General features: G+C 40.4%; 2 long non-coding RNA genes and 1 other non-coding gene across 3 annotated transcripts in view; 2 read left to right on the top strand and 1 right to left on the bottom strand.

Annotated features, from left to right (window-relative positions):
* 4930579C12Rik (RIKEN cDNA 4930579C12 gene) overlaps nucleotides 1-19,885 on the bottom strand; it is a 64,779-nt gene extending 44,894 nt beyond the window's left edge. The window contains exons 1-9 of the long non-coding RNA NR_168074.1: nucleotides 19,787-19,885; nucleotides 17,341-17,411; nucleotides 16,476-16,500; nucleotides 13,725-13,838; nucleotides 10,920-10,984; nucleotides 10,211-10,235; nucleotides 7,218-7,331; nucleotides 4,860-4,930; nucleotides 4,286-4,310 (exon numbers count right to left, since the gene is read on the bottom strand). This is a non-coding gene — a long non-coding RNA (RIKEN cDNA 4930579C12 gene). The remainder of the gene's footprint in view (nucleotides 1-4,285; nucleotides 4,311-4,859; nucleotides 4,931-7,217; nucleotides 7,332-10,210; nucleotides 10,236-10,919; nucleotides 10,985-13,724; nucleotides 13,839-16,475; nucleotides 16,501-17,340; nucleotides 17,412-19,786) is intronic.
* On the top strand, nucleotides 997-1,124 carry Gm26423. Its single transcript, XR_003948514.1, has one exon. It is a non-coding gene; the product is annotated as a small nucleolar RNA SNORA17 (small nucleolar RNA).
* Nucleotides 19,886-20,009: 124 nt separating the features above from the next.
* Nucleotides 20,010-21,158, top strand: Gm40544. Its single transcript, XR_870989.1, has 2 exons — nucleotides 20,010-20,080; nucleotides 20,975-21,158. It is a non-coding gene; the product is annotated as a predicted gene, 40544 (long non-coding RNA).
* The last annotated feature ends 324 nt before the right edge of the window (nucleotides 21,159-21,482 follow it).

Raw genomic sequence — 21,482 nt, forward strand, 5'->3', positions numbered from 1 at the left:
AGCAAGGATGTATCCTGAGCAGGAAGTGACTGATGTATGACAGTGCCAGTGGCTGTTTGCTTTCGTTTTTTGTTTTTTTTTTTGTTTTTTTTGTTTTTTTGCTTATCGAGAATATTTGACATGTTATGCAAAATATATTATATCACTGTACTTTGGAAGTTAAGGAGAATATATCTCCTCTGGTTTTTTAATCTCTAGTTTTAGCCATGATGCCCTGGCAATACTCCCTGACAGAAATAACCAAAGAAATAGATGCTCTGCCTTTGATTTCTGACTCAATATATGAATTTCCAAGTTTGTAGAAGGGCTCCTAACCAGCAAATAGAATAGATCCTTTATCCAGTGTCTTTAGCCTGTCAGGCTCCTCTCAGTCAGTGACCATCAAATACCCACACCGATAGGCAATTTATGCTTGCATGCCTTCTGTGATGCCTCAGACTCCAAGTCATTCTAAATCAAGTTGTCACGTGAAGGTTGGACAAAAAAAGTTGGTCAAACTTGTGTAAACCCTCAACATGAGTTGACGTGAGATGAGTACGTGGCTACGCATACGCAAGGAATGAGTGTTCATTGGGTCTGCTTATCGTTTCCTCATCAAAATTTTTAATAAAATATTTTCTTAATTGAGAACCCCATAAAATGTATTTTGATCCTATTTATTCCAACCCTACACCCCAACTCCTCCTGGTTCCATTTCTATCTCTCCACTCCTTACCTACTTCAAGTCCTTTTCATTTTATTCTAAAAACCTACCAAGTTCAGTTAGTGCCAATCATATGTTCATGGGCTTGTGTCTATTCAGGAATGTGGTCATCCTACCAAGGGGAAGATTAGTTCCTACAAACTCTCCTTCCATCAATAGACCTTTTGCAGATATGTTGTTGTTGTCGTCGTCCTTGTCGTTATCATTAGTCATTTCTAGTGATGATGATGACAACGGTGATGAAGAAAAAGGCATCTACCCTAGTCTGGCTTAAAATTCATTATGAAAAAAGGAATACCGAGGCACTGAAGATGTGACTGCTATGTCACTTGTGTGTCAGCAGGTGGCAGAGAAGAGAGAAGCTATGTCTATACTCAGTGTTTTGACTTATGAACATGTGAATGATTAGTAGTCCAACATTCACTGAAAACAGTGAGTCTGAGATGAGCATCATTCTAGTGCCAGCACCAATGCTCAGGCCCAGACAGAACTCCATGTGGGACTGCGGGCCTGGGCTGGTGTGAGCCAGAGATAGATGACCTTCATATTGGGCCACTCAGGCAGCTGGGCAAGAAGCAAGCCTGTGATGACCACCAGACCAGTGCCATGAAGCCTGGACAGGGAGCTAATCCCAGTGCCATAACACACAAGTGGGGCATACACTCTAGGGACCACTCCTGAGATGATCCTAGACATTCAGAGACACTGGGCACCACTAAGAGGAGCTAGTTAGTGGTAGAGAAGTAGAAGAGAACGAGAAACAGAAGGATGAGGGCACAATGAAGAGAGGCTGAACCGGAGACTTGAGGGTAATGAGGAGCAGCCTGATGTGAGTAGTCAGAGATGCTACCTGGGAACACAGTGGGGTCCGTGCTGCCACCTTGGCCCTGCAGCATCAGGGATCTGTTACCACCAAAGGCCAGGCAAATGTCTCTGGTGTGGGTCACTGCCCGGGGACATGTTGATGGCTGAAGACTGTGAGCCACTGCTGCGGACAGGAGCATTAGAGAGCTGGCTCTACTCACCTCCCAATATAGCGGTGTGGATGAGGGAGAGATACCCTTCCTCCCTCTCCCTCCTTACCATCTATGGCAGGTGGAAGAGCTGGCCCTGGGGTCATGAAAGCAGAAGAGCTATCCCTGCCCCTACATTTGCTGCAGCACTCAGGAGAGCAGATCCTGTACCTTGCCTGGACAGCACAGTAGAGCTGGCCCTGCATGAGGGGCTTGCAGGTAAGACAGCCTGGAACGTGTGAATGCAGGAGAGCCAACCCTGCTTTCTTGTCTGATGGACTGTGGTATAGAAAATGGAGAGATGCCACCCTCCCTCCTCTCTGCTCTTCTGCCATCTAAGGCAGGTGGAACATCTGCCCCCACCTCAGGTCATGAGAGTGGGAGAACTGACCATGTCCCTCACTAACTGCAACACTTGGGAGAGGGGTTTTGTACCTTACCTGGACAGCAGGATAGAGCTAGCTCTGGTTGCAGGGCTTTCTGGTGAGCTGTCCCTGGGTATGGTAGAGGGGGACAGCTGGGAGGCTGAACAGATTAGTGACCTGCCAGGCCTTCAGGACTTAGAATTGGCTCAACCCAACATCTACCCCATCAATCAACTGCTGACATGCATGAAGGGGCTGGTCCTATAGATACAAAACATCAGGATCTCCAGGACACTCGGCAACAATAGATTATCCCAGAGGATAAACGGTATGTTCCAGTAATGGAACCTCAGATAGAGTATCAGAAGCCAGGAGCATGTCAATAAGCCATTACAATGAATATTTGTAAGCAAAGAAGTATAGACAAAAGGGTGTACTATGGGACACACTGACACACTACAACTTCCACAATATTTTTTCTTTGTTGTGTGTTAGAGCAAGGGTGGAGGGGAGGTACTATGGGAGAAGGAGATAAGTGGGATTGGGGTGTATGATGTGAAATTCACACACAAAAAAATAACAAAATTAAAAAAAGGAAAGAGATGACCTTGAACTTAGACTTTTCTGCATCCAAAACTCTAAACCATGGATTGCAGATTGTGCCATCATGGATGCATTATATGGAATACTTGGGATGAAACTCAGGGTTTTGGATATGATAGGTATGAACTAAGCCAACGAAGCTACCTGTTCTAACCCATAATAGCTCCTCTTAACCCATCACCTTACTGGTGAAAGCGTAAGCATGAAGACATACAAACGTGGACAAGAGGATATCTGGTGACACTCTTCTCTGATGACTATGTAAACCCACGGAGAAGAAAATAGAAAAGGCAACATGGAATTTAACTACCCAGGACAAAGTATCCTTGATGTTCAGAGTCTAGCTCTCCTTTAAATGTATATTGCTGGATGCTCATATAGGACCTTCACAAAGTCAAGGAAGACAATATTGTGGCTTGAAGGGAAGAGGTTCAGAAGCCCTTCTCATACCTAATTAAGAAGTTATTGGTAGTTTATGGCTTTTGTCTGAGAGAAGGGCAGTTTTAATTAAAGATATTGCCCCTGAAGGTCAACCCAAGTGTCAATGGATGCCCCTATACATGTTTGGCATAAATTGGACTAGAAAAGTTTTTTAAGGATATGCATTTAAGAAAAATTGAAAAGGGAGAATGAGTATGTGTAGAGAGTTATAAGGGATAAATATGACAAAACAAATTGCATTATCTTATCAAAATTAATATAATGATATTAAAAATAAAATACAAAATAAGAAATGAAAAGTATTGCTGGAGTAATGATCCAGCATAGATCAAGCTAATGAAGACTGGAATTCTTAGTGGACACTGCTCCTAAACTGTGTGGCTCTTTGTGCCCATTCTGATGTTATCTAGTCTGCTAAAGCATTTCTCCAGAGCTTACTGGAGAATCCCCGTTGGGACATAGCCACCCCCACTTTTCCATGTACAGAATTTAATTTCCAGGCTCGGTCACCTGAAAAGCAGCGTGTGCTTCTCTACCTTCCAGAGCTGTGCCTGTCGGCTGCCTGCTGAATGACACACTACCATGGGCTTCTGACTTCTGCAGCAGCCAGGGTAGAGTTTCAAAGCCCTATCAATTTGTCTCGTGGCAAGGCAGATGCCAGAAGTTGGAACTTTTCTTGATTGGGTAATAAGTGTCTCTTGATATGTACATCTAAGGAGTCTCAGAATCATCCCTGAACTCAGGTTCTTTCATCTATGAAGGAATACAAGCATACAGCCTGGCCTTGCATGGCACAGATGAAGTTTGAGCATATTTTTGTAGCTAAACTGTATTATGATTTCTTAATTTATAAATTTTCTACTAGAAAGTGGTTTGGATAATTGGGGTCTTTTTCTGGGGGAAAAAAAGATTTAGACATGCCTTGATGAACAAAGACTCCTTTTAAAATAAAGGAATCACAGTTGAACACAGTAACCACAGACACATGGCCGTTATTTATGACTTACAATGTTTTAAAAAATCCTTTAAAAAACACAACAACAACAACAATAACATCATCAATAAGCAGCTAGGATCACAGTTGTCCATCACACAAAAGACAAAGTATTACATAATTACCATCGAAAATGTGTCTTAGAGAGTGATTCCATAATACATACCACATCTTCGTTTTTTCGATGTTGCCTGTAATTGAAAATGAAATATTTTAAGGCTTAGATCCTGTTGAGTAGTGCCTGCTAAAGTCTTTGGTCTTTCCATTGGCATTTTCTAGTTGCAGTCAAGATAGAAAGGAGCAATCATGTGGAGATTATGTTAATGGATCCATTATTTAGTGACGAAACAGAAGAGCTGGAGCTCTGTACTTCCTGAAAAAGACCTTTCACATGTTTTTTCATGTTTCAAAGGCAGAGTCTGGCCTCTATGAAAAAGTCCCTAAACTATATCGCATACCATCTGTGAAAACTTGTATCTTTCATTAAGAAGTTTTCTGTTTCTGTGACCTATGTTCGAAATAATTTAAGTGTATTCTCCATGGTTTGATGTGTTGAAAGAAAGCTCCATGTGCCCAGGATATGCATATTAAATGCTCAGCCAGTGAGATCTTTAAAACATGAGAAACTTTAAAAGGTCATATACCTGATCAGTGTCAGGATTCATTTGTGATACCCACTGAACCATAAGGGGACCATTAAAGTAAGTTTTCTAGATGAGAGAAAGGAAAGGCCTTCTTACCTCCACCATTTTCACTGCTCCTTTCCCCTTGTCCACTGGCAAAGCTGCACCATCAGAACATTGAGCTACCACTAGGGGGACAAGAAGTGAACAATACTGCTTATTGTTTACACTGGGCTTTACTTGATGTGGGAAAAAGTGTAGGAATTTAATTCATGTTACTAAACCTGATGAACAATATGGTTCTGCTGCTGCTGGACTGTTTGCTCATAAGGCAAGTTAAACAGAGGGAAGACCTAAAGACAAACGAGGATGTACCTGTCCATGTGGTAAAGGTCTGATTCAGATGCCATACTAAGACTTTTCCTGTCATATTGTATCTGAGAAGGGTTCTGTTCAGTTCTCTCCCAGTGATCTTGTCAGTCTCATGAGCTTTGTGAGGGAGAGACATTTAGTGAATACAAAAACACCTAGTTATCCCAGGGCTGAGGATGGGGTCATGGCTGTGTTAGGCCACACTGTGTAGACAGTGTGTTCCAGTACACAACGTCAACAATAAGGTAAAAAGAAACGGGATCACAGGACAACATGGCAATTAGTGGATAGAGAAGAATAGGGCAAGAAGTAATAAGAGGAAAGACTGAAATGGGAAGGAGTTAGAAGCAGAATCCTGTGTCTCAGACACACATGGTTCACAATCTGGTCCATAGACAATGTTCATTAAGCCTATAAGCATTACTGAAATTTGGTACCAAACCACTCTGCATACTGAGAGAATCCAGGAGAAGCAGATATCCTGAGGGGGTTAGGCTATAAGCCTACTAAAAACTATAATGAACCCATTTTGAGGAAAAAGACTTAGATTATAACCACATGTACACATGGATCAGACCATGCCAAGAGTGAGACACTCAAGTAGTGACAGCACACAGACAGGCACATCCTGTGGTCAGATAGGTGCCTGGGGGGCTGAATCCCAGGAGTCAATGTCCTTTATCTTGAGGAACATAGGCAGTAATATAAGGGAACTCTTGAATCCACCCTGTGCATCTCAGAGGATGAACCTAGAATACCTCAGAACGCACCAAAGTTGGGCCAGAATACAGACATTTTCTCTCCCATTAAGTCACAGGGTCCAAGACAGATGTCTACCTCTAACCTCCTTTGACTCAAGCACTTAGTATGCTAGTCAAATTTAGTAGCATAGGCTGTTCCAAGCTAAAGATATGCATACCAAGAAGACAGCACTCTGATAAAACTAAGGAGCTACAGGGACAGAATTTGCTTATTTTGCATCATTAGGACCATAGTAGAAGTGGTCATTTGAGTGCACAGAAGGCCATCCACCAGCAGAGAGATCGGCTCTACCATAGAATAAAACTCCGAAATGACCATAATAGTTTGTGGGCACTGTGACCATTAATCTCAAGAGTCAAGCTGACAAGACCAGATCCCCAAGCACGTTTGCAGGATGTTATCTTGAGGTGATAAACTGAGGTAGCAAATGGGCCACTGTTAGTGTCACTGTTCTCTGGGCTGAGATCCATGAGTGTCCAAGAAGGTGAGCTGGACATAAGCACTCTCTTTCTTTCCTCTTGTGGCAATGAATCTCTGCCTGAAACTCCCTACACTGTGGTTCTCAGCAAGTCTGCACTCCATACTCAAACTGCAGTGCTGAAACAGACATTCCTTTTCACTACAAACTGGGAAAGTGCCTTTGGCACAGCTTCCATGGAGGGAGATCTGTTAACCACAGTGGCAGGCTCAGCCATTTGGCACAAACTGACATAGACTGAAAAGTGCTAAGTGTGAAAGACTGCCTTCAAATGACAGAGCCAGAAGCCAAGAATACACAACCTGTCAGGGATCACCTTGATGCTGTTGAAAGAAAAAGAAACTCACAGAAACCTCCTACCCCTCCTGCCATTTCCTTGTTTCTACTCTTCTTTCCCATTCCCTTAAGCCTCCCAAGCACAGGGTGTAGCACACCACTCCAGGGACCCACTGCCAAGGGGTCAGACCAGAAATGCTGTGATCTAATTTCAAGTCTGTCTTCATTCTCCACACTTTTGATAATCACAGGGTCACTCTTGAGACAGTTGACATTCAATCCATCCACATTACAGGTGTCTGTGAACAGGTAATAGAGAGGGTGGCTCAACTGTTCCTGTCTGCAGCAGGTGAAGTGACAGTGACACAGACAGGACTGAGCTCATTTTCCCCTCTCTCGTTGCTCAATGAGAACAAACAGTGAGTCTTTTATCCATTTTCAAATTCTGTGGTGACTCTCAACTAATGAAATATGAAAATTAATAGAATCTACATAGAAAAGTACTAGTATATTTACAGTTTTTCATGTATCTTAACAGTATGCCCTACAACTATGAAACATGATTCAGGCTTTCATTTCCACTGTACCTTCTAGGTTGTCTTGTGGTTTTCCTTTATAACTTTTATCTGTGAAGTCACATTGTGCAGCATCCACTGGGAGAAGAGTGCCCCTCCGAAACTTATTTCTCAAGAAAGGTGAGCCTGGGAATGCATTCACAGAGACAATGATGTCAGCTTCATGGCAGAAAAACAGAGGCAATCAGCAGTGGTTTTGTGTTTGTACGTTCCATGTCATGACCATTCTTCAGGCACCATCATCAGAGCTACAGTGGTGTATTATACACACCAGCATGCATTACACTGATGGTGTAGGTAAGTCATAACTTCATGTCAGTGTGACAATGTACAGAGAAGAGAACCAGCGCTCTGTAATGTTGGGGCTGTACCTGGTAAATAGAATCCAATTAATTCTTAGAGCAATATAAACAAAGTGACATTTATATACTCATTCACTCCTGTGTGGTTTTCACTAGGATACTTATATTTGACTCCCTATGAGGCTTCATTGCAAAATATATGAGTACAAAGTACATATGCACTATGTTTTATAAAACACTTGTAAATAAAGTGTAATTTATATAGTATATTTTGTTCATATGTATAGTGTAATGATATAGTATATTTTACTTTTATATAGTGTAGTTTATGCTCTCTCTCATTTCTGAGTTGTGTTCACTATGATGTTAGACATAGTTATACTCCTATGTCAATTCTCAGTTAAAAAGATAGGGACATGCAAGTATATATTGCTTTGTGGTGTCTGTTAAATGATAGAATAGCCAGCTACATATGAACAAATCTAGGTAGAATGAGGTTTCAGCTGGTTACTCATACACAAGTGTATACACACACACACACACACACACACACACACACACACACTTATACAAGCTAGCCCTCAAGGAAAAACACTGCTATATGACAGAAGAATGAGATGCATATGAATACATCTAAGTAGGGTGAGGTTTTAATTGGTTACTCATTTACAAGTGTATATCCACAGACAGTTGAACAAGTTAGTCCTCGAAGAAGCACTTATATTATAAAATTGTCTTCTGGTGGCTATTAAATGACAGAAGAGTCATCTACATATGAATGAATCTAGGTAGGGTGAGGTTTCAGATGGTTACAAATGGAAATAGAGAATGTCTTTATTTTTCTTCATGTAAGGTAAATATATTTATTTCTATCTACCTTTCCATACATTTGTATACTTTATTCATATTCCATGTGGGACAGTTCAGAAAATTGTTAAAAGAATGTGATACTAATCTTTTTGTATGTTATGAAGCAAGGAAGGACTAAGCTTTGGTGGCTCAAGTCCTGTGATTCCAATTTTTTTTTTAATGCATTTATTTTCCCTATTTACATAAGAAGCTATAGGAGGCCACTAGCTTAGGAGAAATATGTGGTCTTCCTCTAAGAACTTCAACCTGACTGGTGCCTCTCAGTGAGTGATTTGTTGATCAGAAAACCACATTGAGGTATTTTCTAAAAGAAAAGGCTCAGTTTCAAAGTTACTCTAGCCAAGCCTGGACATGTCCTCATCATGAACTGACACGAACAGCAGCCTGGTGCATTGGTAACATAATAGGCGGTGTGTGTTCACATCACTTTGTAGGTCACATCCTCACTGCCCATCTGTATGGCCTTTCTTAGTTTCTGCTTAGATATGGGTACTGACTCCAGGGCAGTGAGAGTGCACCATACCTGGTCATACATCCCTCACCAGTCTGACCTTCTCTGTTTTGTTTTTTTTTTCAGGAAAAGTCTCTATTCTAGTCTAGCATATAATTTACAGAAAAGAATGAACTTGAACTTGTGTCTCTCCTTCCTTCACTTCTCTAGGATAAGTATTAATAGGATGAAGCTATCCTGAGAACATTTTACGTAGAACTACGATACAACCTTTGGGTCCTGACATGCTAAATATGTACTGAGACAACTGGGCTGAAGCTCCAGTCCATATTAGTACAATAGCTCCCTTTAATCAAACTACTGCATACCAAAGTACTGAAACTGTAGTTGCACTATGCAGAAAACACTTGAAATAATATTGAGTTACATGCTTCACTGCTAAAAATATGTATCTACTCAGTATTAACATTAAGAACGTGGAGACTGACTATCATTCAGAGATAAAACTCTTGGAGCATAGAGTGTATCTGACTGTTAAAGGTATATTCACTTTGGGTGTGGTAGTGTACTCCCTTAATAAGTAACAGCACTCAACAGGCTAAGGCAAGTGGAGCTGTGTGAGATGTGGGCCAGAAAGTTCACACACACACACACACACACACACACACACACACACACACACACACACACCTGTCTCATAAACTAAAATTTCCTAAATTCCCTAAAGAATGAGACAGCACTGATCAAAATACTTGACCATGTGCCTAAATTGGTTTGCCCTTTGTCCATGCTAATATGGTCTACCCCTTAAGCCTTTCTCTTGACCTTATTAGAATGAACCATGGGAAACCCAGTTGGGACACAACCACTCTACATTTCTGTTCCCGTGCACTGTGTTTCATTTTTAGGCCCTGTCACCTGAAAATAAGTATGTGTGCTTCTATACTTTTCAAAACTGACTGCTGCCTGGTAAATGTCACAGTCTAGGACTTCTACCCACTATAGCAGTCAGGATAGTACTTGAGATCCTTATAGATTTGATATCGTGCAGGCAAATCCTAAATGCTGTAACTCTTTCATAGGGATTATTGTACCTTGAAGAGCTCAATGACCACAGATATATCCATAAGTTTTTTCTTCTCTTTTTTTGTTAAAACATTCTCTCTCTCTTTCTCTCCCTCTCTCTCTCTCACATACACACACACACACACACACACACACACAAGACAGACACAAACACACACACACACACACACACACACACACACAATGAGAACCATAATTTTAATTATCAGTTACCATCTTAGATCACAGTGTTGCATCAGACAAAACACAACTAGTGTTTACAACAATTCTTATCTTAGTAATTCCGCAATACGTACTCTGTCTGCTTCTTTTAGAAACTACCTGCAATTGAGGGGGAAAATACATTATATTCCATAATCATGCAGGGAAATATATACAAAGTTTTTGATATATGTGTTGTAATTGCAGTAAGGATAAAAAAAAATCACAGTCAAGTGATGACTATATTAATGGATACATTATTTGAGGTTGCCACAAATTATACGGTGCTTTGTACTTGTGACAAAACCAGTATCTTTCATACTTTTTCTGATTCATAGGTAGACCAAACAAACCTGTCAGGCCTCTAGAGGATCCCAAAATCTCTATCACATATGAAAACTTGTATTTTCAGTAATCCATATTCTATTACTAGTGCCCAGGGTTTAGAACTAACTTGAGTACATGACCCAAAGTTTGATGCATTAGAAGCTTTCGGTGTCTAGCATGTGGGTGGAGAGTGTTCAGTTGGTATATTCTTTCAAACATGAGGACTAGGATAAACTGGAGAAACCCACTTGAAAGCGATTAGCCTCATAATTCAGTACATAAAGTTGCACCACATTGTGATGTACTGAATTAAGACCAAGTTGGTACAGTTCCTCCATTCCATCCTCTTCCTAAGTAAATGCTCTAATACCCATGATGCTTCTGGCTAGTGTCATGACTCCAATGTGATACCCACTGATATATAAGGGAACCAATGAGATAAGCTTTCTTCCTTAGAGGAAGGAAAGCCCGTCTTACCTTAACCCTCCTCAGTGATGACTTTTCCTCGTCCTCTTCTGAAGGTGTACCATCACCACATTTAGCTAACAGTAGGGGAACACAGAGTAACAGTCAGCTCCGGGCACTGCTTATTATTTATTGATGTGGGTAAAAGTGCATGGACTTAGTATATGTAACTAAATGTAGGAAACGAGGTAGTTGGGATAAAGCTGGACTGTCTTCTGGGAAGGTAAATGGAGGCAAAGAAAGGATTTGGAGAGAACTTGTTGAGAACAAGCAAAAGAAACTTGCCTCAAGTACTGTCATTTTTTCAGAACATGATTTTTCTTAACCACAACTCCCGTTATTCATCCTATGTTCTCCAAAACATAATGGCTGTTTCTAACTACAGAATAACAAGTGGATTTGATTGGTTAGAATGTAAAACCTATATTCTGTATCACTTTACATAGTCAACCTCATAAGGAAAGCCTTTATTCCTAAATCCTTATTGGTAGAAAATGTAACAAAAACTTGGCACAGGTGCTCTTCATTTGCAAGCTCAAATACTCTGATATTCTGGCTTGGGGGTCACAGTTCAACTCCCAAGTCTGTTCTGTGTCCCTGATCAATGAGTAGGAGCTTGATTACAAAAAGTATTTGTCATCAGCATTGATCTGGTTTTTGAGTTGTGATGGATCTAAGCAGACACTATAGTAAAGTGAGGAACAGAATTTGCTCTCTAGGAAACGATAATCTAAAGTAATTTGAAAGAATCTGTTACATAATGTAACAATGAAATAAATCTTTCAAAAACTTTTTTTTAAAAATATTTCTTCTATTTGGGAGGCTCAGTAACTGGCTGTCCATCCAGCAGAGGTGAACCTTTTGTACCCAGTTCTTTCAGTAAACCATATAGGTTCTAGGTTCAAATTCCTGTCTTCAGTCTTTACAGCAAGTGCCTTACTTTTGAGCTATCTCACTGGTCCCACAACACAAATCTTATGATCAAAATCAGAGATAACAGTTCCTGAGATGACTTTTGAGCACAGGATAATCACTAGTCCCTCTTCAGCCTTTGCTGCCCACCAGCAGTCTTTGACCTTTGTTCATAGAGTAAAGGTCTAACCCAGATGGCCTAATGACACTGCATATCCTGGCACGTTCCTTGAGAAAGGTTCTTTTCTGTTCTCTTCCAGTAATCTTGTCAATCTAATGAGCTTTGTGAAGAGGAAACATTTAGTGAATAGAGAAAGACCTAAGATATACCCCAGGCCGAGGCTGGAGACATGGTTGGGAGTTAGGTCACACTGGGTGAACAAGTTTGCAGCATCAACAATAATGCAACAGTTGAAAGGGAGTACAGATGCTTCCATAGTTGGCAGACATATAGTCCAGAGACAACATGACAACCAAGAAAAATGAGAAGTGGCTAGAGAAGGATGGGGTAAGAGGTGATAAGAGGGAAGACTGAAAAGGTGGGACTGGAAGTTGAATCCTGTATCTCTGACTCAGGGTTCAGAAGCAGATAGACACTATACAGATACATCTTATTTAAAAAGGCCGAAACCAACTGTGGAATGGGAGAATCCGAGAAAAGCAAACATACTTCTGAGGAGCCTAGGCTGTGAACCTACGACAAAAGTTATAGTGAAGCTACTAGGAGGACAGAGATTCCTTAGATTATAATCTCATGTCCCCAGGAAAGATGGGACAGGTCAGACCATGTCAAGAATGAAAGACTGGAGTAGTGACAGCACAAAGGAAATATCCTATGGCAAGACGGCTTCCTGAAGAACTGACCTGCAGTAGTCAGCATCTTTTACTCTGAGGAACATTGGCAGTATGTTAGGAGAACACTTAAACCCAGTCTCTGCATCTTGGAGGCTAAACCAAGGATGCCTCTAAAAGCCCCAAGAACAGGCCACTGTTAACGCCACCATTCTTTGGGCTGACATCCTTGACTGTCCAAGAAGGTGAGCTGGACATAAGCACTCTCTTTCTTTCCTTGTGTGGTACTGAATCTCTGCCTGAAACTCCGTACACTGTGGTTCTCATCAAGTCTGCACTCCATACTCAAACTGCAGTGCTGAAACAGACATTCCTTTTCACTACAAACTGGGAAAGTGCCTTTGGCACAGCTTCCATGGAGGGAGATCTGTTAACCACAGTGGCAGGCTCAGCCATTTGGCACAAACTGACATAGACTGAAAAGTGCTAAGTGTGAAAGACTGCCTTCAAATGACAGAGCCAGAAGCCAAGAATACACAACCTGTCAGGGATCACCTTGATGCTGTTGAAAGAAAAAGAAACCCACAGAAACCTCCTATCCCTCCTACCATTTCCTTGTTTCTACTCTTCTTTCCCATTCCCTTAAGCCTCCCAAGCACAGGGTGTAGCACACCACTCCAGGGACCCACTGCCAAGGGGTCAGCCAGAAATGCTGTGATCTAATTTCAAGTCTGTCTTCATTCTCCACACTTTTGATAATCACAGGGTCACTCTTGAGACAGTTGATGTTCAATCCATCCACATTACAGGTGTCTGTGAACAGGTAATAGAGAGGGTGGCTCAACTGTTCCTGTCTGCAGCAGGTGAAGTGACAGTGACACAGACAGGACTGAGCTCATTTTCCCCTCTCTCATTGCTCAATGAGAACAAACAGTGAGTCTTATATCCATTTTCAAATTCTGTGGTTGAATTTAACCTAATGAAGTATGCAAATTTACGTCATCTACAGAAGAAAATGTTTCTATGCTGGTCACCTTTTTTCCCCTTGTATCATACCTTATGATCTACAACAACTGGATATAATTTAATAAAGTTATTCTATTGCCTCAGTACCTTTTCTTTTGTTTTGTGGTGTTTGTGTGGATGAGCAAGTTGGGGCTTGATGTTCTTCAGTATCCACAGTAACAGCAGCATTCTGGTGATGGATATTTCTTATGATTGTAAATACTTGGAATGCATTAACAGAGATAAGTTGTGTCAGCTTCATTGAAAAAAACCAAACAAACAAAAAACAACAAACAAGCAAAATCCAAATCGAAAAAGCAGAGAAAACCAGTAATGTGTCTATGTTTGCACGTTCCGTCTCATAACCATTCCTCAGGCACCATCATCAGAGGTACAGTGGTGCTTTTGAAATATCACTCAGCCTTGCACACCAGCATGCATTACACTGATGGTGTAGGTAAGTCATAAGGTCATGTAGGTGAGACAGTGTACAGAGAAGAGCACCAGGTCTCTGTTATGTTGGTGCTGTACCTTGTAAACAGAATCCATATCACTCTTAGAGCAACATAAAAACTGGAATTTATCGACTCTCAGTTCTGAGTGATGGATGTTCACTACAGTGCTATATATTTGATACCCTATGAATCTTAGTTCAAAAAAATGTATATGGATATACAATTACACACACACACACACACACACACACACACACACACACACACACACACACACACACACACACAGCTACCCTTCCAGGAAAAGCACATAGAATTGCTTTGTGGTGTCTATTAAATGACAGAAGACTTACCAACATATGAATGCATCCAGGAAGCATGAGGTTTCAGTTGGTTACACATGGGCAACAGAGAATGTATTTATTTTCCCTATTTACCTAAGAAGCTATAGGCGGGCCCTAATGTAGAAGAAATATGTGGTCTTCCTCTAAGAACTTCAACCTGACTGGTGCCTTTCAGTGAGTGATTTCTTGATCAGAGGACCACATTAAGGTATTTTCTAAAAAATGCTCAGTTTCAAAGTTACCCAAGACCAAGTTGTCACATGATGGACTGAACAGAAACTTCCCTTCAACTAGCCAAGCCTGGACATGTCCTCATCATGAACTGACAAGAACAGCAGCCTGGTACATTGGTAACATAATAGGCAGTGTGTGTTCACATCACTTTGTAGGTCACATCCTCACTGCCCATCTATATGGCCTTTCTTAGTTTCTGCTTAGATATTTGTACTGCCTCCCAGGCAGTGAGAGTGCACCATACCTTGTCATGTCTCCCTCACCAGTCTGACCTTCTCTATTTTTTAATTTTTTTCAGGAAAGGTGTCTATTCTAGTCTAGCATACAGAAAAGAATGAACTTGAACTTGTGTCTCTCCTTCCTTCACGTCTCTAGGATAAGTATTAATAGGATGAAGCTATCCTGAGAATATTTTATGTAGAACTAGGATACAGACTTTGGGTCCTGGACATCCTACTCATGTACTGACACTGATACAACTGGGCTAGTTCATATTCTCACACTAGTTTCCCTTAATCAAACAACAGTGTAGCAAAGTGCTAACACTATAGATGAACTCTGCAGAAAACACTTGAAATAATGATAGAGTCATGTAGTTCGCTACTGAATATATAACTTCAGTATTCACACTTAAATTATGGAGACTGGCCACTACTGAGAGGAAAGTCTCTTGGAGCATATAATGTACCTCACTTTTGTATGTGTATTCCATAGATGTGGTAGTTGACTCTTTTTTAACAGTACACTGTACTCAGAGGCAGATGGAACTATGTGAGGTCCAGGCCACGAAGATAGATTGATACGTAGATAGATAGATAGATAGATAGATAGATAGATAGATAGATAGACAAATAGACAGACAGATGGATAGTCAGTTTCAGGAGAGTCATGGATACGCAGTAACCCTGTCTCAAAAAGAAAAACAAACAAACAAACAAAACCAAAACAAAAATATCCTATATTCTTTTTAAAAAATTAGATAGCATAGGGCAGTATCTAGGTGGTGACCAGAGTTCTTAGTGAATACTTTGCCTTAGTTGTTTTCTTCTTTGTGTTCATGCTAAATATCATCAATACTTTAAAGCTTTTCACCAGGTTTTACTAGAAGGAACCAACCAAGTCTAGCATGACCTCAGTTCATATACATGTAGCCAATTTCAGTGTAGTTCAGAGTCAGTAATCTGCAGGAAAACATGGGCTTTTCTTTCCTACTTGATAAAGTCTGTAGGCAGGTGAATTACATTGCCCAGGTCTTCTGAGCACTGTGGCAGTCACAGCAGTCTTTGGGATTCCTGTAGCACTGAGTTACAAGCAGATGTTGGAAAACTGGAAATTCTTCCCTGTTTCTTTTTTGTTTTTAATGCCCTCTGTTGTGTTAAATCTAATGATGCACTGCATATCTAAAGATCTCTGTCATTTACTCTGAATCTTGGTTTATTCATCTGTCTAGAAAAATACAAATCAACCCACCACATGTGACTGTGGCAAACTTTAAACACATAAGTAAATTGATATTCTGATTTTTTCAAAACATTTTCCCTGGAAATTGGGTTGAGTAACTTGGATATCTGTGTAGATAAGATAGGTTTAAATGCAGCCTCCTGCACAAAACACCAAACTAAAGAGGTCACAGCTGGAAGCAGCAGCTGTACACACAGGGCTACAATTTCTCACTGGAGGCACCACTTTTTTTTTTTTAGAACAAACATCTGATTTTTCAATCAATACATGCCAATTTGCTCCCTGTGGTGCAACCAGGCAAAAGACAACCAGTATTAACACAATTCATATCTAACACATGTCTACACTGACTGCAGGATACATACTGTTCCGGCGTTTTCTGGAGCCCACCTGTAACATACAGGAAAGAAAACACTTAAGAGACTTAGAGTATACTGAATCCTGTTTGTACCACGCTTTGGTTCACCTCTTGACAGGACGTAATTGTACTAAGTATGGTGAGCTAATCTAATCTCTTACTAATCTACTGACTCTTACTGACTATTAGAGACTCAGGGGAAATGCTCCGTATTAGTATATTATGTGATACTGACACATAATACCTCAAGATGCCTACTTTGTGACAAAAACTAGAGTGTTTCCCATATTTGCTGACTAAATACCACATCAGGCAACCTTATGCGTTGGCTTCTACTGAAGGTTAGCCAAGTTACATTACAATAGGGTGAAGCTAAAACCTATTTAGTGATACTAACCCCTTTTGTGAAGTACTCCAATAATTTGCATGCATCCTTATGTCTTAACTTCTTGGCACCTGAACATGCCATGCTAGGACATATGATGCTTCCCCTACACCCATCTTTGGGGAACATAATCAGATTCAACCTAAACCACAGGCTCTAGAAGCCATAAACGGAGTAAACGCTTATATAAACATTCAAGTCTACATGAATGATATGCCTGCCACCTTCTGAGTGAAATTTACATACTGGTATCGAAGGCAGAACATTATTGTCCAGAAGACAATCTGCCCTGACTCAAAGTCACTACCTGATACAGTTCTGTTAAATCACCAATCTGATATAATTACATTTCCTTCTCTTCCTAAATAAAATATTTAATACATGAAACACTTAATCAACTTTACTTTTTCAAGTGTGCTATAGTCATAAAAACATGAGGGAATCATTAAAGTAATTTTCTCTTATATAAAGGAAGAGGATTTCTTACGGTCAATGAGGATTTTGTACACGGATGGTCATCAGTTGAGAAGGGTGTAACAGTAGACTGTTGAGGTAAAACTAGAGGGACAGAAAGTCACTGTCAGCTCATGGCACCATTTATTTACACAAGCAATCTTGACATCGATAAAAGTATGCTGAGTCAGTACATGTGATTAGATTTAGTTAGGCTACTTACTATTGGGCTCTCTTTCCTGATGGTGAGTATAGGCAAAGACTAGAAAACTAAATAGCTTTTTTTTCCTTTTTTTTTCTTTTGCTTTCTAGAGGATGGGAATATAAAGCAACATAAGGGTCTATGGTTTAATGTGTAACTACCTAGTGCATGTATTCAGTTTGGGAGGGAGCACATCCAAGGGCAACTGTTGGTGTCTAGTTACGCCTTCCATTATTTGGGGTTCTGGGGTTAGAATCAGAATATCTGGTGCAATGACAAGCACCTATACTATCAAGACATCTCACTCTCCTCATTAAAATAAATGTCACGATGAAACCACATATTATCATCATTTCCTTTAAGCATTTTGAAGCCCAAAAGGACTGAAAAATCTCTTCATCACATCTCACAAGCGTACTTCAACCTCCATCAGTTGACACATTCTGATTCTGCATTCATCATAAAGAACACAGAATTTTAGCTTTTTAACACATACATTTTACCAGGGAAGTGAATTTAGTATAAGGGACATGGTGTAACTATATTGATCCATTCATCCTTTGACATGCAATAATTTATTGACTCCTGGAAAACAATAATAAGTGCCCTGTGCCTCGTTTCTCCTTTTGTACTCATGGGCTTTGCAGCATCCAGATTAAAAAGAAGAGTGATAAGGAAGAGGAGCATCTGGATCCTGCTGGCCATTCAAGTCCTCTAACTCAGCTCTATGTGAGAGTTGCTCCAAGGGTAATGGGGGCTCTAAAAACTGGGTAGATATTCTGAGTACTTGTGTCACTCTCCCAGGTTGTGGCTCACAAGGTCTCTGAACTTTTGAGGGTAACATTTGTATTTCCATCAGATATCAATTAAAGATCTCTCTATTCGTAGTTGGCTTTAGGCCAGGTGTGAGGATAAGGATCCCAGTCCTAAGCATCTGTGAGCTGGCGAGAAGTGCTGGTACTTCCTTGCAATGACTAGGCTGAAATGTGACAGTGATGTAGCAGTATCTGTCCTGTGATAAAGTGACCATGGATTTGATGTCATAAAGTAGATAATGCCTAGGACTTCTACAGACTTGAGACATCCTGACGTGTACACTGGTAACCTACCATCTTGGTTAATTAGCTTTTCACAAATATGAACCTCTTTATATTTAGGTTTTGCCCAATTCATCAAGAAAGCTATAGCTCTCTGAAGGAGTGTCAGGATAAATAAACCACATCACACGTGAAAACAGCAGGAAGGGTTAATACATCTTTTCAGCACCATGTTTCTACACGCATAGAAGAACGATTACCTCTGCATACAATTCTTTTTGTTCACCATATACGAACACTATGCTCACGGATTTCTGTAAATAGTTACTGACTCTCTAATTAGTTCACCAGCCTAATTCATCTGATTCTCTACTTCATTTGTTGAAATAGCGATCAGTCATTCAGAACAAAATAATCAACTTATTGGGTGATACCTAACTCCAAAGAGATGTGGGTCATAATGTTACCTATTTGGGATATCTACAATTCAGAATAAATCATAAATTTGTATTTAAATTTTCAATATGGAGTAGGTACACACTCTAAACCTTCACATATATGGACGAGACGTACCTACATTTTAATGAATAAAGTATACCTAGTAAGAAAATGACCGGGAATGTTTGTTAAAAATGAAAATAGGCACACATTATAGTGGAAGATTTATATCATAATTTATCCCACCACTGTGAAGCCACTCCAATTTTCTGAGGTTAATAATTTCAATACAGAGAACCTTAGTTATTTCTTGGTATGTTTGTGACATAGTGTTACAGTATTTATATATAGGAATGTCTATGAAGCACAATCTTGAGGGAGGAAATACAAACATATACGGACACATATGCATATACAAACACATTAAATTATAAAGTCAAAATACTTTGTAGACTAAAATATAATATATGATAAAACATAATTCTAAAGCCTGGTGTGGTGGCGCATGCCTTTAATCCTTGCACTCGGGAGGCAGAGGCTGGCATATTTCTGAGTTCGATGCCAGCCTGGTCAGCAAAGTGAATTCCAGGATAGCCAGGGCTACACAGAGAAACCCTGTCTCAAAAAGAAAGAAAGAAAGAAAGAAAGAAAGAAAGAAAGAAAGGAAGGAAGGAAGGAAGGAAGGAAGGAAGAAAGAAAGAATTCTAATAATACAGCAGTTGTAAGTATTTACACAAAATAGTTTGAGAAATATTAACCAGTCTAGTTGAAGCAAAAGCACTAAATGGATAGTAATATCATACCTCTGGTGTCACAACAGTTCCCCATTATACTCAAATTCCAATACTATTATCGCTCTGTAGTTATAGACATGTACTTTGGGCAAAGTCTCAAAGTATACTGGCACTCAGCACTCAGGCCTGAACATAACTAGGTACGGGTCAGCCATAAGTCACAGAGCTTGCATAGTGAACTCATAATCATACCATGACAGCCAACATCTGCTACTTAGGCGAGTCTGCTCAGACAAGATCAGGACTACAGTGTGGGTTATTCTAAATGCCAATGTTCTTGATCTAAGAACGATCAACTACAAAGTTAGTTTTCTCTCATCTGCTTACATGGTTCTAAAGAACCCTGTTTAAATGCCTACTTCACAGAGGTCTTTTTCGATCACTCTCTCACACATCAAAATGTGAGCTGTCAGCTACTGCTCCAGGGCCATTTTTGCCTGTCTGCTGCCTTGCTCCCTGCTATGATGGCCATGGATTCTAACTCCCTGAAACTTTATCCTCTAAGTTAAATATTTTCTTTAACAAGTTGACTTGGTCATGGTGTTTTATCACAAAAAATAGAAAAGTAACTAAGACAGCCACTAACCAGTCATGTTTGTCTAATAGTTCAATTAAAGACATAGTTAATGTAGAAAAATTAATTGGAGGTTTCTACCCCACTTTTGATCATTTACCTCCCAAATAAAGACACAGAACTTTAAAATTTATGATAAACCTTAAAAGCAGCGCTGGGCAGATATCCACCCTTTATGCTAGTCAGTCTACTTTCCAGTCAATGACCCTCAGGGACAACTTGCCGTGTTTCTCATGGCCCACTCCTTTCCAAATGTCTGGCCCTCATTGCCAAGTTCTCACTTTCCACCTACCCCTTGCATCTTCTTCCTTCCTCTTGTCTTTTCTCTCCTGCTATACTCTGCCTCAGACCCAGAGCCCCGCACCGGAAGACTTGCCTACCTCTCTTCTGCCCAGCTACAAGCTGCCAACCTGTTTATTTGACCAATCACTTTAAACTAAGGAGCAAGTTGACATAGCATCACTTGGTATATGTGATGATTTTCTCATCACCAAGGGTCTCCTCATTGCGGGCAGCCAGATTTTGGGGACCAGCACTGATCTCTACAATGCATAGTCAACACACAATTAATACTGGAAAGCAGAATAGAAAGATTAATAAATTCTTTTTAATTTTTTTTTCAGCTTCAACCCTACTGGACTGCTTTCCATGAAGGTTGTCCTGGCTTCTCTTCTGCATTCCCACTGAGCACCACAAGATGGCACGCTATGAAAGCCTGTTGATGTTGGAGTCTACTGACTCCTCCACCAAGACCATCCTCAGAATCCTATGAGGTTTAGTTTTAAACAAAGTCAAGAAGTATCTATAGCTGGGAAGTGCTGGTCAAGTTATTTCCTCCTTCTGAGCTCCAATCTCTCCTTAAAAGTGATATGGTACGTTTCTTGCCAGAAAATTAGTCCTTCTTCTGGTTTAACCAATGGTCCTAGCTTGTTCCTTCTCCCGGCATGAGATTCTTGGCATCCTCTGTCTAAGCTGTCCAGTGCCAAAGGGACTAACAAAAGCATCTCTTCATAATATTTCACACATGCCAGGATGGTTAGAGAAGTAGATGCTTTACACACTTGGAAGGTTCACTGCCTTGAGCCCTTACACTTCCTCCTCCCTCTATAGTTTCCAGGGGTGGCAGAATAG

Source organism: Mus musculus, chromosome 9 (assembly GCF_000001635.26).
Source record: "Mus musculus strain C57BL/6J chromosome 9, GRCm38.p6 C57BL/6J".
In the NCBI taxonomy this organism is placed as follows: Eukaryota; Metazoa; Chordata; class Mammalia; order Rodentia; family Muridae; genus Mus; species Mus musculus.